General features: G+C 53.8%; 1 long non-coding RNA gene across 4 annotated transcripts in view; it reads right to left on the bottom strand.

Annotated features, from left to right (window-relative positions):
• The window catches only part of LOC145717287 (uncharacterized), a 163,755-nt gene extending 144,012 nt beyond the window's left edge, over positions 1-19,743 (bottom strand). For 2 of the 4 annotated variants that reach the window (XR_014140401.1, XR_014140402.1), the window contains exon 1: positions 19,169-19,739. This is a non-coding gene — a long non-coding RNA (uncharacterized LOC145717287). Of the gene's footprint in view, positions 1-19,168 lie in introns of all 4 variants that reach the window. The other 2 variants (XR_014140403.1, XR_014140400.1) reach the window with 2 other exon arrangements.
• Positions 19,744-26,910: the final 7,167 nt, after the last annotated feature.

The raw sequence follows: 26,910 nt of genomic DNA, 5'->3' as shown, positions 1-26,910 counted from the left end.
GGGGGAGGAGGGAGGGCGAGGAGGGGGAGGGAAGACAAGGGGGAGGAGGGAGAACAAGGGGGAGGAGGGAGGACAAAGAGGGGGAGGGAGGACAAAGGGGGAGGGAGGACGCGGGGGGAGGGAGGACGAGGGGGAGGAGGGAGGACGAGGGGGAGGAGGGAGGACAAGGAAGAAGAGGGAGGGTGTGCACGGGACAGGAGGGCCAGCAGAAGGGGCGGGAGGAGATCCCCAAGTCAGTGAAGACAAGGGCCCACAGGAGAGGCCTGGAATAACCAGCCCTGAGCAATACCGTGTCCTCGATCTCCCCTGCCTCCCTCAGGAAACCTGCTGGACCCCACAGCTCAAGACCACAAACCCAGCCCCTGGGTACCATCTGCTCCCCTTCCTCCCACCTTAGCTCCAGATCCCCCCGCAAACAATGAAGGAGGCCCCGCTAAGCGGAGCAGGCCCCAAACCACAGGGAAGCCGAGCCGATTTCCTTCAAGAACAGTGGGTCCCACTCGGCCCCGTCCCAGCCGCGGTGGCAGCTTCATGAGGCTGATGTGTCATCATCGATGATGAAGACAGAGGCTGGGCCCCCGGGAGCCAAGGAAATGGCCCGTGGGGGCCGAGCCAGGAGAGCGGCAGGGCAGAGCGAACCCCGTCCTCCTCCCACCACTGCCCTCGTGAGCCGGGGACGGACACGCCGGCTTCTGCGTGTCCCTCAAACACAACACATACCGACGTAATGATCTCAACACTCCTGCAAGACCACTTGCCAACAGGTAGTGGGAACCACCCCGCATGTCTCTGCGAGGGAACACCGACTTTTAGGGTCGACAGAGCTCGGCGGGCAGGTGGGTGACCTTGAGCCAAGTCATTCGACCTTGGTGAGCTCTGTCACTGCAAAAGGAGGACACACAAAGGCCTTGCAAGGCTGCGGGGAGGGCTGACATGACCACGGAACCCCCGGCTCAGTCCTTCGGTTCACTCAGAGCACCACCTCTGAGCCCAGGACCAGCCTGCACCACCGGCTAGCTGGGCGATCTCTGACCTTCCTCCTCGGGGAAACACGGGTAAGGATGATGCCTTCCCCACAGGGCCATCGTGAGGAATACGTGAGCGTGCATGGCTGCGTACACACGTGTCTGAGCAAGCTTCCCCGTATGCCCATGTGGGCATGGGTGTGTGCACGCCTCACAGCGATGGATGCTGGGAACACAGAATGAGCAACTGCTATTACCAGCTAAGAGTATTAGCACTTGCTGTTAACTCTCAAGCACAGAACTTCCACAATGCAGAACTCCTCTCTCAGAACGGGGTTAAACCAGCCCAGTGCGATTCTGCTCTCCCCGCGCCCCCTCCCCACCCCTGCCGAGTGTGTCAGAGCTGAGTGTCCACAGCCACCAGCAGGCTTCTCCATCACGGCTCCCACTGGCAGGTGGCTGGCAGTCCCACTTCACCCAGCTCGGAGGGGGGCTCCTTGTGGGCCGTGAGGGCTGCTGTCCTGGGAACAAGACCCCTCACCGGAGAGCGGGGGGCCCCATTCTCACCACCCCCCGGGACTGCGTCTCCTGCTGGGGTCCTCAAGCACACAGCGCCTGAACAAGGGCAAATGCACCGCGACACCAAAAACTGCAGGGGTCGTACCAGACAGGGCACTGCTTCTGCCAAAGAGAGACAGGACATGGGAAGCCAGCGGGGGCTCTAAAAGCCCCTCTGGTTAAAAACCAAGAAATCATTAGTTAGGAACCAAAGTGAGTCACTGGGTTTGGGGAGACCCATCCACAGGGGGCAGCAGGGCGTCTGCAATCAGGGAAGTGCACAGGGGTGGTCATGGAGGGTCCAAGGTGGAAAGCAGTCCAGCAAGAAGGTCTCATGCCTCCTCCTGCAGCACCCAGACACCCGAGGTCTCTGTCACTACCTGTGGCCAGGTGAACGGTGTCCCACGAGTGGCCTTCTCCCCACGTCCCATAGGGCCTGCCTCCAGGCTGGGGGGGCTTCTCTGCTCAGAGTCAGACCATTCAATCAGGCTGAGTGGGAAGCAAAACTATAGCCCACCGGGAGCCCCCAGAAGAAGACAGACCTCTCTATCCATCCTCCTTCCCAAAAACCCCAGAAAGACTCTCATGTGGGATCTTCTCTCGGGCCCCCCTCAAGAAGCAGAGCGGATGAGGAACGATCCGGCGAACCCAGCCCAGAATGCAAGGCACTGGGGCCAGCCACCCCACAAACTACCATGGAGCTTGTTGTCCTTCGAGGGGCCCACGTTCCCGACACAGAAGCTGCGATCCATCCTGCATGGGAGTCCTCCCCACATGCCTTCCCCCTGCTTCCCCGTCCCTTGCTTGCCCTGACCTCCCTAAACAAAGGTGCTTTTCTCCCTGCTCCTCGGGGTCACCACATTTTCGTCAGACCTGTGCTTGTTTTCTTTCTGCTTGGGCCCATCTTGGCTTGCCTCCCCAGGCACCACCGTCCCCCAGAGACAAACCCCGTATTGTTTTCAGGGGCCTAATAAATGACAACACTCTCCCACCCCCTGCCACTTACCCCACCAGCCCGCCCAGCTCCCCCTTCTCCGCTGAAGTCTCCCTTGTGCTAAGTGTCACCCTCCCCCCAGTGCAAGAACAGGAGGCTTATGTCCAGGGGAGAGAGAAACCTGCCCAGGCAAAGGGGTGAGTGTGAGTGCGTGAAGGTGCGGTCCAGGGAGAGGCCGCGTCGGTGGGCGACTCCAAAACCCAGCCCCCTTCCTCCCACTCAGGCCTGGAACCGGGGAGGGGGAACAAACACAGGCGGGTGGCAATTAACAAGGCCGAGGATAAAGCAGGAGGATGCTCAGTCCACTTGCCAAAACACGCCTCTCATCAAGAGGGCTCCCCTCGCCCACTGCCGAAGTCAACGACAGGACGGATTAAGCCAAGCACAGACCGACTTTTCTCCCGGTCACATTGATGAGGTCGACCAGGCACGGGGTGGGAGGGCATGTGGGCGCCAGGGAAGGACGAGCACCAGTGAAAAGGGCTTGAATGTGGGCTGCGCCGGTGTGCGGGAGCGAGGAGCCGAAGGACGGCACACGTCATCCTGCCCAAACACAGACCCCCACGTGCGCTGTCCCCAGCCTCCAAAGCAATCCCCGGAGCCTCCAGCTTTCCTTGGGTGTGAAAGAAGCCGCAAGGCGATGGAGAGCAGCTGCCCTACCTCCTCAGTCACCCGCTCCGAGTCCGGACTTCACGCACGGTCCTGCCTGCTTGCCAGGAGGGCCGAGACAAGAGAGGCCAGCCACCCTCCAGGAGACCAGCACCTTGACTTCTGACCCCAAGCTGACGCTCCTGGCCCTCCCTGCCCTCGGCCAGGCCGTATGCGCCAATGGGTTCTCACATTCTCACTGTGGCCATGGCAAGGGTCCCACCCTCCTCTGCGCAGGGGTGGAGAGGTGGGATGCCAGCCTACCAGGGCAGGAGGGACCCGAGGCACAGGGAAATGCGAATGAAGAACCAGGAGCCAAGAGAGTCCGTGCGCAAACCCAGACACACAGAGCCACGTGTATGCCCATCACGAAACACGTGACCGTGTTCCTTCTAGAGCCGGATGGAACTCTGGAGCACATCTCAGTATTTTGCCTACGAAATAAGCAAAGGCACAGAGAGGCAGGGTGAGCTCTCCGAGCTCTCTCTCCTGGGAAGTAGCAAGCTGATATGGAGACCCTGGATCCAAGACAACTTTCAGCCCCCTTTAGACGACCAGTCTATAGATCGAGGCACCCAAATCTCTACACAACCAGGGCACACCCGTGAAAGCCACTGCGCTGCCCGGAGTGACCCTGATCCACACCCACCTGCCCCTGGCCCCCTCTGGTGCAGGTTGCCACTGTGGTGTAAATGTCCCCGGGGAATATTCTGGAGCCCACGGTCGGTGGGGACTCCAGGCCAGTAATACTCATTTTTTCGGTCCGGTCCTGGGAGACTAGTCCAGGAACACACCACGGATGCAGAGACCCACCCTCCAACTGTCCGAGATGGAGCTGTTGTTCTTCCCTCTCCCGGACCCCTACTCGTGCCCAGCACCTACTCTGAGACCCAACCTCCTCCTCCTGCAGGAAGTGCATCTGCAGAGCCCGGGGCTCCTGCTATCTGTCTGTCTGTCTGTCTGTAGGAGGTCAAGTTCTCACCAAGGTGGCTCCTCCACCACTTTCCCAGGGGTTAGGGGCAACTGTCGTCCTCCTGGTTCACCCTGCAGGCAGACCCAGGGCACAGCCCGCCGGCCGTGAGCGAGGCAGGCTCCGCCAGACAAGGGGAAGGCCCAGGAGCCTCCTGCCCTGGGATGCGAGGCCCTGACTGCCCTGGCAGCTGTGATGTGTCATAGGGACCCTGAACTCGGCCATGAAGCCCTGCTGGGAGAGCCCTCCTGGCTGCCACTTCACCCCCACCCCGCCCCTCCGGGCACCCACTCCTGGGAAGGGCTGTGCAGAGATGGGACCCAGGCAACTTAGGCATTTCAGGAGCCACCCCCCCAACTCCCACATACAGGTCAACCCACCACCCTGAGGAAAGAAAATGGGAAGAAACAGATTTGGGGCTGGGCAGGGGGGCTGGGAGCTGGGTCAGGGTTCCCCTCCCTCAGACATTCATGGAGAAGGTTCTCTCTTGACCACGGCTCTGGCAAGGTTCCTTAACTCAGCTTGTTTGCTGCAGCAGTCAGGCGTCTCCCTCCCAGCCCCAGCCGGGCAGCCTCTCTGCAGGCTCCCCACCAGAGCAGGCACACGTGGGAGCCGAGCGCCCCGAGGGCACAGGGCAGAGCTTTCCAGCACTAAAGAGCAGGTTTCCAGCCGGTATTGGGTGAAGGGAGCAAGGAGCAGCAGGAGGGAGTGAAAAAACCCAAACCACAGCCAGGCCAGAAGGCCAGGGCCTGGCAGCACCGTCCTTCGGCTGTGCCCCTGAACCCCTCAGCTCCTCCCCACCGGCCCTTTAGCTGTGCTGGGCCCTCCTGCTGGGCAGTAGGCAGAGGCTCCAGGCTCGGACACGGCAGGGCTGCAACCCCAAGCTCGCCACTGCTTGGTGACGGGACGCCAGGCACCGTCCTTCTCTGGGCCTCCATCCCAGATCTGCAGAGCACTCAGTAGGTGTTCAACTAACAAGACTCCCATTCAAATAACCAATCACAGAAATTTCTGGTTTACGTGACTGAGTGCAAACCTCTTGCCACATTTAACAAAGGCTACACCAGAGTTACGGCAGGGGCCACATGGGGGGGTCGGGGGGTGGGCCCCGCAGACCCCCAGGTGGGGCGCACGCACACAACCACACCCAGATGCACACACACGCATGCGCACACACAGCCGGGGCCTGGCCCACCAAGTGCATGAGTGTTGCCCTATCCAAACAGGTCAAAGAAAGAAAGGAGGGATTCCTCCTGGCAAACCAAGGCAGACTCGCCCAAGAGCTTCTCGGGGACCTGGAGGGGAGAGCCAAGGTGGTTCTGGCTGAGTTAGAGCCCCCTGCCCCCTGCTGAGATTCCCCCTAAAGATAAACTGATAAGATAATGGCCCACAAGGCTCTCCCCTACCAGCCCCACCACAGACCCCTCCTCTGTTTGCTCAGACCCCTGCTCTCCGGCACAAAGTCTCTATTGGTCTCCCTGCAGGGGTGAAAATAAAGGGGGTTTTGTCCTTCTCCCCGCGGGTCTGAGCGAGTTTATGTGACGCTGCAGCCGGCTTTGTAAGCTGAGTATCCCAGGATAAACGCTCCCTTAAGAGTTGCTTGGCTTGGGACAGAGGGACCCTCTCCAGAGGAGAATGGGGAGCTTGTTCGGATGGTCTTTTAATATGGGGGGCGGGGTGTCACGGAGGACAGGCCTCCAACAGACTCTCACAGAAGGGTCTCTGTCCCCGGGCTACAATGGAGGGAATTCTTAAAGACACAGATGCAGAAAGGGGGAATGATTTTTTTTTCTTTCCTAGGAGGAGGGGAGGGCGGTTAGGGCGGGAGGAAAAGGGGGCGTGGTGAGGACTTCTCCCTCCCAGAACAATTCAGGTTATAACCAGGCATCTCTGCCTCGAGAGCACCAGAAATGCCCCAGAGAGACCACCCCGCAGAGCAGAATTCTGGTGGCTTCTGCTGGCATGGCTGTGTTCGCTGGAGCTGGGTCTGCCTCCCAAAGCCAGGTCGGGAACCGCCAGCAAGGAGAAAAGCATCTCATTTTGACCTACGCGAAGGGCCTTCACTCCATTGTAGTAAAGGATTGATCCTTTGGATTGAAGGCAGCTTGAGTCCAAAGGTTCCCTGTGGAAAGGGTAGGGGGAGGCAGGACACCCCCAGGCCCTTCCATAAATAAAATTCTCTCCAGCCACCGGGCAAGGAGCGTAATTTACTCCTCTAGTTGCTTATTTTGGTACAAGGTCACCCTAACTTATTTTGGAAGACATCCCAAACGATCACAAATGATGTTTTATAAAGGTCGCCCCACGAGACGGCTGTGTGTTTTGATTTCGTTTCTGTTTAATGAAGTACTTCTCCAGGAAGCTGAGAGGTTCAGCAGAAAGAACGGGGAGTGATGTGTCCACCAAGAACAATCAGGCGTTTCTTCTTGCCTACCTTGCTCCGGGCCATCTGCCGAAAACAGTAAGGGAAACAAGCAGACACCCTCCAAGCCAAAATGAATCAAGGAACCACCGAGTACACTCTAAGGTGCACAGGGAGGAAGCTGAGGCCCCAAGATGCAGCAGAACCTGCCCAAAGCCACAAAGCAAATTAGAAGACTTGAAAACGGGCAAAACCAGGGCTCTTGGCTGAGCCCCCAGTTCTAGGCACAAGGGACAGAAGCGTGCGATGCCCAGGACCACTTGGAACAAGGCCAGTAACACCTTCCAAAAACGCAAGGTGCGTGGCCATTTTCCCAATGCAATGTGTCCGGATGATGCAGCCAGAGTCCACGGACCCCGCACCCACAGCCACACACAGCAACAAGATGGCAGGGGAGCGTGGGCCTTTGACCTGTCACCTCCCCGAGTAGATACTGTTTATACTGGAGTCGGCATCAGGCCAGGTGCCATGATGCATACTTCTGATTGCACTGAAGAAGAAAAATCCACGTATGTGAACCAATCCCGGCAGTATATATTAGACTGTTAGCAATACAGACATTCCGGGAAGGGAGAGATCGGATAGGAGCAAAAACAGAGAGTGAGCGCCCATCGGTGAGTTTAAGGACAACCTAAACAACCACTGGACAGCAATACTGGATTCCAGGTCCCTTCCACCTGTGAGTGTCACTGACTAAGCACAGGGAGAGCAGGGGAAGGAGACAAGAAGGACACAGCCCCTCAGCAAAAGTTGTGACTAACAGGTCACAGGGAAGAGTGGGTTGAGACAAGCCCACTGCAGACCCCCCAGGAAGGAGGACCATCGAGGGCCCCTCACTGCCTCCTCCCCAACACCCCACTGCCGTCCATCCACTCAGGCCAACAGGGCTCCTGGGGCTGGTGGGTCACCACAGTCAAGCCAATGGAAGCCCCGTCCTGGGCTTCCCAAATTCTACCCATTGCAGCCCAAGTTCTTCGCTTCCAAGAAGAAAACCCAAAGGGAACTAGACCTCTCGACTAGAAAGTGGAAATGTTCATCCCCAGTTAAATCCAGCAGCAGCAGCAGAGCACAGACAACTACGGCCCAAGCAGACAGAGCCATGGAGCGCGTCCATTTCTGTAACACTGATAAGGGTTTTAAGCCAAGGAGGGGCAAGAAAAGAAGGGGGAGGAAGAATCCAAGATTCAGTCCATCTGATCTGCGAACTAGACACACCCTGACCGCTACCCCACCCCCACCCCAAGGCCACACGGGCTCCATTCTCCACCCTCCCAATCATGTCAATTAAAAGGTTCTTTGAGCAAAGGACAGAGTGCATGGTGGCTAATGGGAGTGCAGCCCAGATGGGGCAAGGATTTCTCCCCCGACCTTAACCCATGTGGAGGTGATGCTGATACAGCCCAGGACAACTCTGTCCAATTTCCAAGTAGAACATCAGAAGGGCAGGCCTAGCTACAGGTGTGGTCTGAAAGCTCAGCTCAGCTTTGAGCTCAAGGAGTAAAGTGCACACTACGCTGTCCTGGTAACGGAGAGTTACACCCCCTTCAACACAGCATTTCCATCGAACGCCTTGATTGTGGGTCAGTCTACTTCCCTGTCCTGCTCAAACAGGTGCACCCAACCTTACAAGGTTCCCCTAGTGAGGAGGCTAGACCGCCCCAGAATCATCACTCTAAATGCTAATGATGGTAGGAGATAGAAAATGTGACAGGAATCCAACTGGGTATGCCATGGCTTGAGCATCCCTCACAGGATGTCAACGACAAGGGGACGGATGACGTCGATGCATGCCCGGGACACGAGCATCGCCTAAGTGCACAGAGTCAGGACAATACTACAGGGAAACGTAGTAGTTTCAAAACGAAAGAGACCTGCATCCGGAGCCTGACTCCATGCTTGCCAGGGCGCAAGGACTTACTCTCCCAACCAGAGTTTGTATCTGCAGAGAGGAAGGGGAGGATGGCAAGGCAGAAGAGGTAGAACTCGGGGAAAGGCCTGGAACCCGGGGAGCAGTGAGTGATAGGTCCTCATCAAGGAAACTCTAGTAGATGAATCTTTCAATGGATTTGGTGTAAATTTTTTTAACGCTGACTTCACTGAGAAGGGAGAAGGAAACGTTGTTTTAAACTCGCCCATGGGTTACTCAGGAGCAAGAGGTGAAGGATGAATCAGAGCTATGGAGACGTTATCAAGTCTATGTGTGACTCCGAGCACTCTCCAAAAGAGGCTGGGGGGGCAAGCTTGCAGCCAGAAGCTAGAGGGATGCAGTCATGCGCCAACCTGGGGGCAGATCAAGGTCTGGCTCTTCCGCTGACCGGCAAGGTAACTTTGACAAGGGACTTAAGCCCTGGGAGCCTCAGCTTCCTTGTCTAGTAAGTGGGGAAATACTAAATGCAGTAGCTAGCACATGTCCTAGGACTTCCATCACTTTAATACATGACCATCACCCCTCTCCTCCACTGCACCCCCCTCATCCGAAAGAGGCTATTGACACTCCAGCTTCGGAGTAGAAATCATCTATCACCATGACAATGAGTCTTTTTCCTCACGGAAGGCAAATGAGGACAGCCAGGAGCACCTGCCAGGGCTGCACAGCTGCCTTTAAGAGCTCACACAACCCAGATGCATGAGTCACTGCTCCCCAAACAAAGCCCACCTGTGTAACGTGCAAAGCAAGCAAGGACGGCCCCCAGCTGGAGCTCAGCAGCCCAGAGAGCAGAGCCGTCCCTCTAACACAGAGCCCCCAGAAGCCGGGGCACAGGTTGGCAGCCGTGTGTGTGAACACCATCGAAGTAAGTCCACATGGGCGGCTGGTCCAGGACAAGCCCTCTGTCTGATCTACCTGGGTGCTCGGTCTCCTCCCTGGGCTGCCAAACACAGGAGCTCAGCGAGAAGTCTGCACAAACCCATTAGCCCCATCTCCCATCGCTGCGCTTCTCACACCAGGAATAGGACCAAATCTGCCTCTGCAAGGTAGACCAGGAGCAACACCATTAGCCTGGAGGGGCTCACAATCGGGGGAGGTGTTTTCCTTCTCTTTTGAGGAAGTCTCAGGTGAGAGCTGTCATTCCAAGCATCAAGTGGCTATTCCGGAGACAACTCTGTCATGCAGGTAAATGAGAACCCAGCCATGGGCGACCCCCGGCAAGGCAGGACTTGGAGATCCAAGAGCCAAAGCCTTAGCTCCCTGATGCAGCAAGATGATGTCCCATGGGGAAAAAAAAAAAAAAAATGGACTCTCGAGTTCAGAAACTCAGAGGAAAGAACTGGTAAGGTTCGTCCATTTGCCACCTGTCACTGAGCATTACCATGCCCCTACACCTCCTAGGTCCTAGCTATACAACGGGAAGCACAATGACTTCCCTGCCCACCCACCATTCATTCCAGCAGATTATCCAGTGGTCCAGCTCATTCATAGCAAATATCTGATGTTTCCCTGCATCCCGCCCTGCTCCTAAGGCCCTAATTTCCATTGGCGCATCCCAGTGGCTCTGAGGAGGGAAGGTGCCTCCACCCACAGATGAGCTGTGAGGCATGTGAGCGCAGGCTGGCCAATCACTGGCCCCCACCTCCTGGCCCCACAGATGGATCCGGGGGTGAGCTCCCGTGGGGTCAGCCCTCTGAAAAGCTGAGAAAAAGAGCATTCTCTTGCTCTGGGTCTGTGGAGGCAGGGGTCTGCAAATACTTCTGCCCTTTCTGTTTCCACCGAGAAATTAAAACACAAGAACGAAAAGCACCGGAGAAAAACAGAGAGCCAAATCACCCCAAATCACCCAAAAGCACAACACCTAGACTTTCCAGTCAAATGAACAACCCAAAACTTGGTGATTTAAGCCAGTTAGAATTGGTTTCTCTGGAACTTGCAACCAAAAGCACCCAAGCTAAAAATAGACTCTTCTTTTAGGGATGAGGAATGGAGCCCAGAGGGAGCTGGTGACTTGCACCATGTCACACAGAGGTTGGTGACTGGGCCAGGATGGGACCCCAGTGTCGGGCATATGCCAAGACCGGAGTCTGAACCATGGCTCCATCCTTCAAAGCTCTGGAGCCTTAAGGATATTCCTTAAAGTCTCTAAACCTCTGACATCAGAGATAATGATGCTCACCTACACCCAGGTCCATGAGGATGAAGAGAGAGACGCCGGAACCACCTGCCCCCAGCCTGCAAAAGGGTTGGCTTCTCTCCCCGTCCCAATATAACCAGTGGTTGGCAGACCGTATATGTTGACCCTTCCCCCAGGAAGGCAGAAGGAACGGGGCAAGGTCCCAGTTTAGGGGACAGGTGCTATCAAATGGCCATTCCGACTGAGAACCAGGAGGGCAGCCCCACAGGCCTCTTCCTCAAGTCGGCGCCCTACAGACAGATGCCAGGAGGACAAGGGCAGAGAGAACGAATCTGGAAAAGAGGAAAGGTGTTCGTTCCAAGACAACATGTGGGGGAGAACAGGATAAAAACAGGTCAGCGGGAAGTGACCAGGAAAACAATTCCAGGAAAGGTGGAGAAGCCCCATGGTCAGGGTGGAATTCGAAACCGGGACCGCCTCAGCTCTCTGGTTAACCACAGTCCTGGTTTCTACTTAAGAAATTTAATTAAAAACCCAAACATCTAAATTTCCCAACTGGCTTGCCAGTGGCCACGAATTCCCTTAAATTCAGAGAAGCCTCCCCCAGGGTGACCCTGAGGACACCAGACAAGTCTTGTGCGAAGTCATAGGAGGAAGGCTCACAGGCAGGGGCCGGGGTGGGGAGAGGTCACGGGCAGGCACCTCCTCCCTTCCCCTCCCAGAGGGAAGAAAGCCTCCCAGGGCTGGGGACCATCCTATTCTGTCACCCCATGCACAGGAATAACATCTTTGTTTCTTGCTGCTTCATTTTAAAAATAAAAAGAAACAGGGCGCCTGGGTGGCTCAGTTGGTTGAGCGACTGCCTTCGGCTCAGGTCATGATCCTGGAGTCCCGGGATCGAGTCCCGCATCGGGCTCCCTGCTCGGCAGGGAGTCTGCTTCTCCCTCTGACCCTCCTCCCTCTCATGCTGTCTCTCATTCTCTCTCTCTCAAATACATAAATAAAATCTTTTAAAAAATAAATAAATAAAATAAAAAAGAAAAAGAAAAAGAAACATCAGAATGACAAAAATCGAAATGAACTAGAATCACGTTCATGATGGCTCCTGAGACTGAAGGTGCCTTTCCTTCTGCCCCTTGGGGGAAGCTGCAGAGGCTGGGAGAGGCAAAGCTGAAGACCAGCCACAATCGGTCCCCAGGCCAAGAAGATCACTTACTACAAACACCTAACCGCTCTCCCGCCCCCTGAGGCTGGACGCACACTGGGGATGTCCGATGACCAACCGGGAAAGCGTGAGTTTTGGGGGCTCAAACGAGGCTTCGGGAAGAAAACCCAGGGAGGGAGCTGGGCATCTTGACCCAGCCGCTAACCGGGGCTCTCCATGGGAGCCACGACAGAAATCTGATGCAGCACGACTGTGCTCAAAAGGACATTTTTGTTTGTTTGTTTTTAAGATTTTATTTATTTATTTGACAGAGAGAGAGACAGCAAGAGAGGGAACACAAGTAGGGGGAGCGGGAGAGGGAGAAGCAGGCTTTCCGCTCACTGTTCACAGTGTGTGCTGGGTTAGGAGATGGGCTGGTCCTTCTGGGTCGGTTTCTTTCTGCATCATATCACTGACCTGTGCCTTGATATCCTCTTCTGGAAAATGGGGATGATACCTGGCTGTGTCGCCAGGTCGACGGTGGTACCAGATGGGATATGGACACAAAATCACTTGAAAAACTCCAGTGCAAAGAAGCAGGACCTGAAGAACTCACTAGATCACCAAACGGTTTAATGTACAAAGCAGACCCGGACCTGAGTGTTGCCTGCTTAAACTCCCTGCTCCTCATTTCCCCGGGGGGGGCACTTAGCTCCCAGGGAAGATTCTTCCTCAAAGAGAAAAGGAGATCCACAGTCATCCTGAGTGTAAATCTGGGCAGGAAACAATCTAACCACCCTGGTCTATCTGCCTTGAAAATTAAAGTGCCACTTCACACTCAATGGGATGGCTATTATCAAAAACAAAAAGAAACGTGTTGGCAGGGATGTGGGGAAGCTGGTGGGAATGTATAATTCTGCAGCTGCTGTGGAAAAACAGTCCGGTGGCTCCTCAAAAAAAAAAAAAAAAAATCACACATGAGATGACTCTATGGTCCAGCAATCCCACTTCTGGGCATATACACAGAAGAACTGAAAGCGGGGACGGGGACAGATATTGGCACACCCAAGTTCACTCAGCGTTAGTCACAGTGGCCAAGAGGTAGAAGCCACCCAAATGTCCATCAACAGGAGGATGAACAAACAAAATGTGGTCTCCACACACCATGCAAAGTGATTCCGCCTTCAAATGGAAAGAAATTCCGACACCTGTTACAACACCGGTCAACCCGGGGGACGCGACGCTCAGTGACGTAAGGCAGACACGGAAGGACAAATACTCTGTGACTGCGCTTCTGATGGAAACAGAAAGCAGAATGGTGGCTGCCAGGGGTGGAGGGAGGGGGACAGGGAGTTAGTGTTGAAAGGGCGCAGAGTCTCTGCTGGGGTGGCTGACGAAGGTCTGGGGATGGAGGGTGGCCAGGCGGAAAGGCGGTGTGAAAGCCATTAACTGAGCACATGATAAATGGTGACCCTGGGGGCGCCTGGGTGGCTCAGTCGGTTAAGCAATGAACCTGCCTTCCGCTCAGATCCTGATCCCAGGGTCCTGCGATCCAGCCCCGCATTGGGCTCCCCGCTCCGCAGGAAGCCTGCTTCTCCCTCTCCCACTCCCCCTGCTTGTGCTCCCTCTGTCAAATAAATAAATAAAATCTTAAAAAAAAAAAAAAAAAAGAAAGAAAGAAAAATGGTTACCCTGGTAAAATTTGCCGCTATAATAAAAGGTGAAAATTTTTTAAATTAGCCAAGTGAAGAAAGTACAACTGCTGAGACCATTGTCACTTAGAGCTCCTGAGGCCTGCACCCACCCACACGCCCAAGGATCGGTCCCCAAAGGCCAGCCTCTCAGAGGCCTTCCCTTCCACGCCTAAAGCACGGCAGAACCTTCCCCTGCAGAGGCAGCGAAACCAAGCCAGCTTCCCGCCAACCCCACGGCCGCAGGAGAAGGACGCAAGGGGCGGCAGCGGTGTCTGAGGAAGCATCCAGCAGGCGCTCAATACCTGCAGAAGTTGCGAGAGAGGGAGTGTGCTGGCAAAGGACGGGCCACGTGTCTGCGGTGAGGGAAAGGGCTCAGCGGGCAGGCGGTGAGTGGCGAATGCCTTGTTGGCCGGATCTCAGCACAAGCAGAGATGGTCCCACTGGGGCTTCTCCGGCCCAAGGAAAGCACAGACGACTCTAAAGTGAGACAAGGTCACTTCCGAGGAAAGGAAAGGGGTCCGAAAATCACTACAACCAGACCCTTGTAAGGGGCATTTTCCAAACGACGATGGGAGCTCGGGGGGCTCACAGACCCGAGGGGAGAGACTGAAGGTCTGACTCATTTCTGGAGACCCGGGACTTGATCATCCGTCCCCATGCAGCCACTGCTGTCTTAACCAACTCCCAAAAAGCACCTGGTTTCAAGACTTCTATGTGAAAACCTGTACCAACAAACCAAATGCGGGAGGAGGCGATGATTCACATCACAAAAAGAATGCTTTGACAGAAACTAGCCTTTTCAGCATTCCTCCGCTCGCTTGCTCACTCGCTTGCTCGCTCGCTCGCTCGGATGCTTCCTCCAGGCCTTTTGCACGTCATGTGATCAACGGAGATTGGTTTGGTTATGTAAAGACTTTTTCCAGGCACAAACCTAGTCTGCAAAGCGTGCGATTTTGTACGGGGCATCTTTAGCCGATGGCATGGATCAAAGCGAGCACATTCATCCAGGACCATTCTCTTCCTCCTGTAAAGTGAGCTGGGTGCATCTCCCATGTGAAGAAGGGGGTGCTACCCCGCTGTGGAGGACCCCAACCAGCTCCAATGTCCAGAACCAGAAGTAGCAGTGGTCTGCGTGGGCACAACAAACAAAAGTACCAGTACGGGGCATCTTCTTCCAGCTCCCGGGGAACTCACAAACCCATGGAGGGGAGAGCCTACAGATCTCATCTATTCCCAAAGCCCAGACTGCTGATCCTTTATCATTCACCCAAACACAGCCATTTCTATCCTCACCAAACACAAAGGATACCTGATTGCAAGCCTTTGATTTCAAAACATGTACCAACAAACCAAGTAAGTGCACATGGGGGGCCCAGACCAGGTGGAGGTAAGGCTGGAAGGCTTCCTGGAGGAGAAAAAAGAAAGCAGCTTCAGTGGGGAAAAGGCTCAATTCACGCTTTTGCTGGCCAAGAAGTCAGTCCAATCCCTGATTCTTAAAGTGTCCATCTGTACTGGAATGGCCTGGGGAGCCTGTTAAAAATGCAGGCCTCTGAGCAGCCCCCTGCTCTCATACATAAGGAGGGGGTGGAAGGGCAGGATGGCTGCTGAGAGGATTCATTTTTTTTTTTTAAAGATTTTATTTATTTATTTGAGAGAGAGAGAGTGAGAGAGAGAGCCCAAGAGGGGGTAGGGTCAGAGGGAGAAGCAGACTCCCTGCTGAGCAGGGAGCCCAACGTGGGACTCGATCCCAGGACTCCAGGAACATGACCTGAGCCGAAGGCAGTCGCTTAACCAACTGAGCCACCCAGGCACCCTGAGAGGATTCATTTTTAACGAGTTCCCCAAGCAATCCGTTCTTGTGCAAACCACAACTTGAGGGACTGGTGGGGCAGCTCAAAGTGAAGAGTCTGAGCCGGGAAGAGCAGAGGCTCCTGAGAAGGGGGGGCCCATGAGGAGTCACTGAGGAGAGGGACTAGGCAGGTGTAGACACAAGAAGGTGTTCCAGAACCAGTCACAACATCCCCAACCCGGCTCCCACCAAGACTTCTTGTTAGGCTCCTCACTGGAGCTGCCCGGTGGCAGAGAAACGTCTGGGCCGGTGCACGGAGAGAGCGGGAGGGAGAGAGGACGAGTAGCTCTAGCTCGTGAGAGATGATAGGAAGGCTGCAAGTACCTCAAAGAGGAAAAGAAAAATTGACTCTAGGCGACCATGCCCTCACCACACCCCACCGAAACTCTATCTGGACAAGTGAAGTCTGTTGTGTTGAGATTCAGGTAACTCTAAACTCCCTGATCGCAAACAAACATTCCCTCCACTCTGTGTGGACAGCCACCCCAAGCTGAGAGGGCCCTAATTCGAGTGTGTGCTGTTGGCAGGCGATTTAGGCTAACGTGGCCTCTGCTATAGGGGCAGAAGGGCCTCCATCATGGGCTTCCTCCACGGTGAACTCGGGCGTTCTCTTATGCAAAGTCCCTGGGGCCAGCCTCCATCCTCGGCAGCCGGCCGCTTCCAAAACCCCCTCGGGCTGGCTCTCCTCACCCCTCTCGGGAGAAAGAAGTCCCCTAAAGAGAAGGGGGATCACTTCCTGCCCTTAGTGGCTTGACAATACCCAAAACCCAGTCCGAGGGAAGAGCAGAACCCTTTGTTCCTTTAAATGTGCCAAGATAACCAGGAAACACACTCTCTGCTGGGTCTGCACGCTTAGCCGCCCAGCACACCTGCTACTCAGGCCGCCGTGAGTCACGCGCACAGGTATTGCATGGCGGTGGACTTGCCAGCAGTGGATTCGATGCTCGGCGGCTCGCTCTCACGCACACCGGATGTCATCCATCCACCTACCCCTTGGAAGACGTGTCAGGACAGATCAGGCTATAACCCCATTTTTACTAAACGACTCACTCCCCGTGGAGGTGTCAGGGGAAGGAAGGAGGGGGACACAGAGAAGCTCCTGCCGTTCCCGGTCCGGGCTCCTCTCCCCTCCGGGCCCTGATGGGTCTCAGCTGCGCTGCCAGCCCTAAATAAGGAGGGACGAGGGGCAAGTTAACCTGGGGAAGAAAGTGGTGGAGGAAGGCTCGATTTAAAATCTTCTCCAGAATAAAGACGCTCTGCTGCGATGAATAAGGCCTAGTGTTCTCCCATAGGGCTCAGCGTCCATAGCTAACAATACTGCACTGTATACTTAAACATTTGCTAAGAGGGAAGATCTTCTGGTAAGTGTTCTTATCAACAAAATAATAATGATGATAAAGAGGGAGGGAGGAAACTTTTGGAGGCAATGCCTGTTTATGGCCTAGGCTGTGGTAAAGGTCTCATGGCATCCACTCATTACTAAGCTCATCAAGTTCTATACATTACATCTGTCCAGCTTTGTGTACGTCAGTCACACCTCAATAAGGTGGTTTAAAAAAAAAAGAAGAGCATCTTCTGAATCCCTCTCAACTTCCACTTTTTTTAGAAGACAGAATTTTCTGCAATGCAAGGTTGTGCATTGGATCCTGGACCAGAAAAAGGATATTAATGGGACAACTGGAGAAATGTGAATAAGGCCCGAAGATTAGTTCCAAGTATTCTGTTAATGTTAATCCCCTGGCTTTGACCACCACGCTGTGGCTAGTAAGATGTTAACATTTAGGGAAGCTGGGTGAAGGGTATAGGGGAACTCCATGTATTATTTTTGTGACTTTCCTGTAAATCTAGATTTCTATCAAAATCAAAAGTGAATTCTCTTTAAAAAAAAAAAAAAAAAGGACAGCATTTTTAATCCAGCTGCCTACTAAATCTCTCCTGAGGCCTTGCTAAAATAATTTACATCGTAGACCTGGATGCAAACTTTAAGTGACTCTCATACCAATACTGGCTTCAGGAAAACCGAAATGAACACAACACTGCATTTACTCAGCAAGTGTCTTCCCAGCGCCTACCATATTCTGGCTCCTAGCCGTGGTAGTAAGTGATGGATACGTGGGGCTCTCTTCCTCTAGGCCCACCTCGGAAATATCCAGCCAGAGGGGCCTTCCTCTCACTCCAGACGTGACTCTGACTTAAAGCAAAGAGAGTGATTTCTGGGAATTTTCCAAAGCAAATAATCCAAAAAGTGGACAAATCTTTATGTACAAAAGATGCTCACCAATGCACTACTTCTCAGGGTAAAAATCCAGAAATACCTTAGTGTCCAACAAGAGGGCAATTGTCAGATTAGGATTTGATGCGGGCAGAGGAATACGATCATTATTTGGGGACTGTTCAAGTAAAATCGAAAGGAAAAAAGCAGTACACAAAGTTGTAGACATTGCAGGGTTTCAGCAGTGAGGAAATGCATCAAATAGTCGGCACTACTCGGGACTGGGTTATTTCTTCCTGCTTTTTCCACTTTTTTGTGCTTTTCTAAAGAAGAGAGCGAGCATGAATTACTTTTAAAATCAAGTGAGATGCAGAGGTGGAGCTGCAGGTCAATCGTGGGACAGTTTAAGAGTCCGTCTGGGGGGGGGGCTGGCAGGGGAAAAGGGTGGGGAAGGGCCCACCTGAGCACTTCCAGGGACCTGGGTGTGGCCAGAGGAACAGGCTCCTGGGGGGAGGGTACAGTACCAACACACACCACCTTTTCTCCTCCTGTGGCGCCTGACCTTCCCCGCTTCCCCAAGCAGGTGCTCACTGGAGGCATGGCGCTCTGAGAACATCCCCAGGGAGACCCCTGACAGCGACCAGAAGTTGTCTGTGCAGGAGGGACTTCTGGGCAGGAAATGGATCATCACCATAGGGTTGTGGGGAGAGCAGGGAATCCCACATCTGGGGAAAGCATCTCCAGGAAGCCATCTTCGGGGAGGTGCGGGGGGAGTCCTGGAGTCGAGGACAAGCGGCAAGGAGGGAGAAGATAAAGGAGGACCCCGGTTTATCTGTACATCAAGACCGTACTCGCTCATTCATTCATTCAACAAACATCTAATCGGCGCAGACTCAGTGACAGGCACGGACGCAAAAGGACAAGGAGAGGACAGAGCTACGGATACAGAAGCGGTCTGCTTTTTTGTTCAGGACTCAAGACTAAGCCCCCTCCCCACGCTGGCCCTGAACCCCTTCCATTAACAGACTGCGCTGGGGGCGGGGGAGGGGGTACCGGGTAGAGGCGCGGGTGGACGCAGTGGACCGAAATCCTTCCATCTCCACCCCTTCAGAAAGCCCTGTCCACACCACCCCGGCGTCCGCCTGACCGGTGGCCCTGCGGTACAGCTGCTCACCCTAGGCCCGGCGACAGGGACATCCAGAAAAGCCCCAGCCCCCACGGCGAGAGGCGCGGCGGCCCAGCCGCATTCTGGGTCGCCCGTGAGCAGAGGCCGGGAGCTCTCCGAGGCGGCACCGCTCCCGAAGTAACGGGCCCCGGAGGGCCACGAGGGCAAAGGTAAGGGCGAGCGGCCTTTCCCCCCGCGAGGGGTCTGTCCCGCGGGGCAGCCAGCGGCTTGGCGGCGTGAGGAGCCGGACGGCGCTGACCCGGAACGCCCGGAGGAACGCTGACCCCCGCGAGCCGGGGCAAACTGGCTCCGCCCGGAGGCACAGGGATGGCCAACTGACCTCTGCGGAGATGTCAACACGAGAGCAAAAAATTCAATCCAAACCCGAGACCTTCAGAAAGGCGTCGCGGGGGAGGACGGGGGGCCGGGAGGGGAGACGAGTCAACTCACACCCCCTCCCTCGAATCCCGCAGGGAAACTTACCTCCAGGTAAGCGACCCGACTGCTAGGTAGAATCAATCAATCCAAGGATGGAGACGCGGTCGTGGGTCTTCTGAGCCCGGCTGACACACACCAAGTAATCCATGTTAGGGGGTCCGGAGCCCTTCCCCACTTTCCATCCAAGGCCAAAGCGCCGGCAGCCCCGGGCTCTGTGCTCAGGCCCCGCGGAGATGACAGGACCTCGCCGCGGGGGTTCTCAATTGGCAGCATTCCCCCCCCAGCCTGGGGGCGAGCGCACCCCGCCTCCTGGCGCTCCGAGGGCACCCAGCCGAACGCAGCTCTTCTTTCCTCGCTGCGCATTGCCAGCGCGAGCCCTGAGAGCCCCGCCGGGATCCTCTCCGCCAAGCCCGGGAAAGCGCCCAGGGCAGTTCCCGCTCTCGGCCTCAGGTTCTCAGGTCCGCGGGGCCCGGGCGCCCTACGGTGGGCGCCGCGGGGCAGGAGTGGCGGGGGGAGAAGCGCGGAGCTGCGGGCGCCCACTGCGCTGGCCGCTTCCTCCCGGGCGCAGCCGTGCGGCGCGCGCCCGCACTGCCTCCGCGCTCTGCGGCGGCGGGCCATGCGGCCCTTATATACTAGCCGGCCCGAGGAGGGGCGGGGCGGTGTGGGCGGGGCGTGGGGAGGGGGCAGCCAGGGGGCCGCACTGCTTCCTGGGAGGTGTAGTTCCTTCCACCTAGTCACGGCAAATGCAGAACAGCTGTAGGAAAGGTTCGGTCCGCCCGAAACAGCTGTGCTCCCTTGCGGGCCTCCCTGTCACCTTCGTTAGGTCTAGGCTAAATGCCGCCCAGGATGACAAGACTTGGTAGCCCTGCTGGAGTCAGACGAAGCCACCTAGGTCGCAGTCCCAGCCTGCCAACGAGGAGTTACGATGTATACCTCGGATTCTTCATCTGACACACAGGATATTACAGTTTGCTTCCACGGGGTTGTAGAGGGAGGTGAGCACACTCATTGCTGGCCCGCCGGCACAGGGGGGCCTGATCCCCCCATCTCTAACATGAACTGTAATTTCCTTACCTTTGTTAAGTGCTAAGCAAATGTGGTTTCAAGGCTCCACCTCTGAAAACCAAATTCCATCCTGGGACCCGCCCTCCCTCCGACCCAGATTAAAATTCTGGAGCTGCCACTCACTTAATCAGGCTTCAGTTTCTGCAGCTGCCTCCCCGTGCATCCAACACCTGAGCACCTGCACACACTGGCAAAGGCAGGAGTCCTCCCTCAAGGAGCTCACAGTCAAGTGAGAGGAGGCAGTGACATTGCAGTAACTGTGTGGACCAGGGCACCTAACGGTTCCTGGGGGCATCAGCCAAGGCGTCCAGAGGGCTGGTGTCTGAGAAGAGTCTGGAAGGAATGGGTAGGAAGTAGCCAAACAAAGAGACACACAAAACACAAAACAACAAAGGCAGGCAGACAGCTGGCTGTGTGGGAGAAACCATGAGGGTATAAAAGAAGGAAGGGGGGACTCACTGGGGAGGAGGGGAAGGGTCTTGGATCAATTTCCTACGGCAGCTGTACAAACGGGGTGGCTTAGAGTGACAGACGTTTATCATCTCAGAGTCCTGGAGGATATTTACACATATGTGTACACGGGTTCCTATCCACACAGACCTCCCTGCTCCCTCTGCTAAGAGGATGTAGAAACAATGACACCCCAGCAGCAATGAGCATTAGATCCATGGTTTGTTTCTCATGTCGCTGGGCAATGAAAGGAACCAGGGCTCCTCAAAGAAATGGCTGATTTTAGGTTTGCGGCAGGTAATATACAAGGTGAGACTGGAGCCATCCGGTAGTGCCCGAAAGTAAGAGGGGCACCTGGGTGGCTAAGTCAGTTGAGCGTCTGCCTTCGGCTCAGGTCATGATCCCAAGGTCCTGGGATCGAGTCTCACCTTGGGCTCCCAGCTCAGCGGGGATTTTGCTTCTCCCTCTCCCTCAGCCACTCCCCCTGATTGTGCTCTCTCACTCTCTCTCTCTCTCAAATAAATAAATAAAATGTTAAAAAAGTAAGAAAGCATGAGCATACACACACCCACAATGATGGGGGTACATCAAAGGGATACAGAAACCACCTGAAAGTGTTCCTAATATCCAAAGCTGGGAAACAATCTGAGTAACAACGTAAGTACGGTAGTACTGGATTATAACCCAAAGTAAAAAAATATAAATATTCATGAGTCCATACTGACTCATGTATGGAGGAAAATAAATCTGTGCAGAATAATTCTAAAAATTTATGGAGGTATTCTGCCCTCAAGGAAGTAGAGCACAACTTTCTACCCCTTACGTGTAGGCTGCCCAAAAGTGACTTCCTTCCAAGAGTAAAGTATGGACGGGGGAGTGGTTGTAACCCCCTCATCATCTAATCAAGAGAAGAATTCCAGTGGAGGGACAGTCTACAAAATACATGACCAGTACCCCTCAAAAATGTCAAGGTCATCAAAAAAATGTCAAGGTCATCAAAAAATGTCAAGGTCATCAAAAACAGGGAAAGTCTGAGACACTGTCACAGCCCAGAGACATCCTGGCCTAGAAAAAGGATACTAGATCAAAACTAAGGAAATCTGAATAAAGTATGGAGTTCAGTCAATTACAATGTATCAATATCGATTCATTAATTGTTACAAGTACACCGTACTAATTAAAGATGCTAATAGGGGGACTGGGTTTGAGGTGTATGGAACTCTCTACTATTTTTGCTCTGGAAATCTATTCTAAAACTGAAACATTATTGGGCGCCTGGGTGGCTCAGTCGTTAAGTGTCTGCCTTCGGCTCAGGTCATGATCCCAGGGTCCTGGGATCGAGTCCCACATTGGGCTCCCTGCTCGGCAGGAAGCCTGCTTCTCGCTCTCCCACTCCCCCTGCTTGTGTTCCTGCTCTCTCTATCTCTCTCTCTGTCAAATAAATAAATAAAATCTTTAAAACAAAAAACTGAAACATTATTTTAAAAGTTAAAAATGTGTTTTACATCTTTTAAATACCTCACATACATAAAGGTGATAAAACAATTGTAATACCAACTCTCTTGTGCATCATGTTCGCATATTTTGGGGGCAGGTTCATAGCTTTCTGCTCTGTCCCACTGGTCAATTTTTCTAACTCTGCACTCCCACCACACTGCTTTAACTCTCACAAAATTCTGATATCTTAACATTTTGTGGGCTGTTTCGCCCACTTTGTCCTTCTTCAAGAGTTTCTTGGCTATTCTTGGACGCCTACCTTTCCATATTAAATGCAGAATGTGTGTCAGATTTCAAGTAAATAGAAATGAAAATTGTGGAGGAAAAGTACCTCCAGGTGCCCCTCACTGACCACGAAAATTACATATAGACTCGACAGCCTGGCATCAGAGTCTTCTACGGTCTGACTTGAACCCTCTTCTTCATCCTTGTCTTCCACGTTTGCCAACAAACCCCCCTGAACCCCGAGCTAACTGGAATACTTGCTCACCTCGGACTTCTCCAGTCCTCACTGCAGCTCCTTGCGCCTCCTCCACCCAGAACGCCCACCAGCTCTACTTAGGGTGTTCGGTACTCATCTTCTACCTACCCTTCAAGGCCAGCTCACATGCCTCCTCTTCCATGATAGTCCTCTTAGAGGCCCATGACCCGAGAGAACTCCATTCAACCTCCAAACCCTTTGAGTCTGCTCTAGACCACGTTTCGGAAAGTCATGCACTTATTCCTCTTTATCATGATCCTCCTGTCTGCTTCGTTGGGGGTATTGCACATAATAGAGGCTTGTTAAGTATTTGGAAAGTAACTCTGGTGCTTGTAATGGGGTTCTCGGTGCCAGTGGTCCCCTTGTTGTGACAGATAGCACCAACACCCAGGCCACAGACACTGACGTTTCCCGAGAGCTTGCTCCGTGCCAGGCACTGCCCCGAACATTTGTGATGTATCGTGTCCTATAATTTCCCAAGAAGCCAACAGTAGGTGCTGTATTAACCCCACGTTAGAGACAAAATCAAAGCTGGGAGCTGTTAGGCAACTTGCTTCATGTCCCAGAGCAAACAAGGAGCAGAGTTCGGGCTCGAACCCAAAGTCCTCTCTGCGACATCTCCACATCCTCCACGGTTCCAGATGGTGTGTCTATAAACCTCTCAGCAGCACGGGCTGAATCCTCTCACTCTTGTGCCCGCTGCCCTGGGGTTCGTTCCAGGAACAGCGGGCGCTCTGCACAAGCTGGTGGAAGAATGTGGCTGAATGCGTAGAAAGCACACTCAGCATGGCCTTGACCATCACAGGTGCTCCATAAATGTTAGCCATTGGTGAGTCCCGCCTGTCCTCCGCTCCTTCTTTCTGTCCCCTCGCTGCCCGCCCATGCTCTTCCATCACCCATTCTGCTCTCCCTTGTTGAAAGGAGATGCTGCCTAAGGTCCTGTGATGGCGACCAGCGGGGTGCTGGATGTAACAGGGCCCGAGCACAGGACAGAGGGCCAGTGTGATGGTGGGACCTGGCTTAGGACAGGAGTGCTCAGAGACAGTCTTCTTGTCGCCAGCAATCAACATACATAAACCGCAGGAGCAGGGCACTGGTCTTCAGGTCATGCCTTTGGGAAAAATCTAAGTTCCACTGTTCCACCTGTTACAAAGGGACCCCATGTGGAGGAGGAGGTGCATTCTGAGGCAATAAAGCATCAGGTTAAATGTGGGTGACCTGAGCCAGACTAGATCCTAGGCTCCTAGCCCAGCTTTGTCACCGTCTAGCTGAGTGACGTAAGGAGGGGACTGATGGGTCTGTGCCTCAATGTCATCATCTGCAGAGTGGGGCTAATCCGGGGGTTGTTCCAAGGCCTGGATGAGTTAGCACTTGGAAGGCACACGCGACAGTGCCTGGCCCGAAACAAGCACTCGGTAAATACTGACTCCACGAAGGCAATAATAGGACCGTCGGAAAGCTTCGAGAAGATCCTAGATGCGAAAGGAGTCCCTAAAACACGACCTGGGTATAATATAAGGAAGTGTTATCGGCATCATCATTGTTCCCACAACGTGCAAATCCTGAAGAGGGTACACAGACAAATGAGACAGAATCCCGGCCCTTGGGAAGTTTACAGCTGAGAACTGCACTGTCTCCTACAGTAGCCATGAGCCCACGTGGGCCTATTTAAATTTAAAATAGGGAAAACTAAATAAACTTTAAAAGTCAGTTCCTCAGTCGCACTAGCCAGTAGCAACAGGTGCCTAGTGGCTAATACACCAGGCAATGCAGATATGGACCATTTCCATCACTGATGAAAGCTCCACTAGACAGAGCTGCAGCATTGGGACCACGCACAAGGTGGTCTCAGGCAGGGCGCCTGGGTGGCTCAGTTGGTTGGGCGGCTGCCTTCGGCTCAGGTCATGATCCTGGAGTCCCGGGATCGGGTCCCGCATCGGGCTCCCTGCTCGGCGGGGAGTCTGCTTCTCCCTCTCCCGCTCCCCCCTCTTGTGCTCTTTCTCTCTCTCAAATAAATGGGTAAAATCTTTACAAAAAAAAAAAAAAAAAAAAAGGTGGTCTCAGGCAGACTCTCAGGCTTCACCCCAGACATCAGTACCTGCACCGTCTGCTGCATCTTTGATTTTGCAATAATCCTGCATACATACATAATCCTACTTGAAAGAATGAAGAGGCTTGGACAGAGTGTTGATTTTAAACAAATGGAACAATACCCTACGTCTCGTTCTGCAATATCCTTTTTCTTCTTAGCAATACACTTTGGAGAGCCTTCCTCCACTTAGCAGTTCAAGGGAGACGCAGCGTTCAGAAATAGCTTGACATGAAGGAAATTCAACAAAGTCCAGCACCGACCCGATGGCCCACTCCGCGTGAACCCAGATCACAGGCTATGCATATTGGCAAGCTAAAATATTCAGATGAACTTGGTGCCGATGTCCAAATATATCAAAGCGGGGATTGCACAAGGAAAGAGCGAAAGGTCCTGGGGTATGTTTGAGAAGTGACAGCACCTATCTAAGAGCTTGAATTATGAAACCCGGCTTGCTGGGGTTTCCATGCTTGGTACAGACATTAAAATAACTAAGAGACAGGCAAACTCAAACACATTTCAGAAAAAAAAAAAAAAAAAGCTATCATTGAATGGAAGTGAGTGCACCAAAACCACCAAGAAGTTTCAGGAAGGATCAGCCAGGCCATTCGATTTCTGGACAGGGCGCCTGGGTGGCTCAGATGGTTAAGTGTCTGCCTTCGGCTCAGGTCATGATCCCAGGGTCCTGGGATCGAGTCCCGCATCGGGCTCTCTGCTCCTTGGGAGCCTGCTTCTCCCTCTGCCTCTCATGAATAAATAAATAAAATCTTAAAAAAAAAAAAAAAAAAAAAAGCTTGCGATTTCTGGACAATTCCAAGTGTGTGTGTGGTCACATGGGCCACCACGTGAGGAATCATCAGAGCCCACAACGCTCTCTCCAGTCACAAGATCACCTTCTCCACTTCTGCTTTGAAACAGACTTAGTTCTCAAGAATAACTGATTCTTGGGGCGCCTGGGTGGCTCAGTCGTTAAGCGTCTGCCTTCGGCTCAGGTCATGATCCCAGGGTCCTGGGATCAAGCCCCGCATCGGGCTCCCTGCTCGGCGGGAAGCCTGCTTCTCCCTCTCCCACTCCCCCTGCTTGTGTTCCCTCTCTCGCTGTCTCTCTCTCTGTCAAATAAATAAATAAAATCTTTAAAAAAAAAAAAAAAGAATAACTGATTCTTAAAAAATTTTATTGAGCACTTACTAAATGCCGGGCTCTGTGCCAAGCATGTCAACATTTAATGCTCTCGGTAACCTTAAAAGATAGGAAATAAGATCACTGCTGTCTTACAGATGTGACACAGGGTAACCTGCCCGGGGCCCAACAGCCTGGCCCGCCACCTTCCTACTTCCATGCTCCTGGCTGTATCAGCCAGACTCAGCCCCTCCTCTGCCTCCGGGTGCTTGTGGAAGCCTTCTTCGTTTCTCGAAATCCCTCCCTCCCTTGGCTTCTGCAGTAATGTGCCAGGCACCCGTGTCTGCGCTCTTCACCGACTGGGCCACCATCCCCACCCCCTAAGTGTGGGCACGTGCCAGGCTCTGGTGCCGAGCTGCCCACTTGTCTCCCTCCTTGGGTGCCTTCTCCTCTCTCACACCCAGTCCTGCCCACTAGGAGTTCGGTGTGACCTCAGCTGTCTCCCACCTGCCTGCTAGAGGTCTCCACCTCAGGCTGCCTAAGAACCAGCACCTTTACTCACGTACTGTTGATGCGTCCCCCAACAGGACCTCGCCACCAATGGGCCATTCTAGCAAGTCACTGCTTCCTGCTCGGCAAGCTCTGGTTGTGTTTTCTCTCTCCTGATGCTCTGGGGCTTCTTCAGCCCCTTGTAGGAGCATCTCAAACGTGTCCTCCAGGGACAACCCTCACGCAGTGAGGGAAAGAAGGAAGTCATGGGATAATCCTTCGACTCTGCAATTCTGAAGTTTATGCAGTTGCTCAGAGGATCTCCAGGGAGATTCAGCCCTGTATGCCCACGGGGTAACTTCTCATTAACCCACCCTTTACTGTCTGTTCTCCCTCTTATTCACTCTCCCCCAACCCTTCACTTGTGCTTCCGAAGATTAACTCTCTGATCGATGACTTATACCCAAATATGTGTGTCTGCTTTGAGACGAATCCAAAATAAGACCCCACCCACAAGTTGGTCTGCATTTCTGGATTCTTCATCTATGCCTATGATTTTCTACATCTCCCGGACATCAGGGTTGAAATCCCGAATCC

This window comes from Leptonychotes weddellii, chromosome 15 (assembly GCF_054177405.1).
Source record: "Leptonychotes weddellii isolate Sample4059 chromosome 15, ASM5417740v2, whole genome shotgun sequence".
Lineage (NCBI taxonomy): Eukaryota > Metazoa > Chordata > Mammalia > Carnivora > Phocidae > Leptonychotes > Leptonychotes weddellii.
Note: the sequence above shows the minus strand (reverse complement) of the source record. Positions and strands in the feature narration are given on the sequence as shown.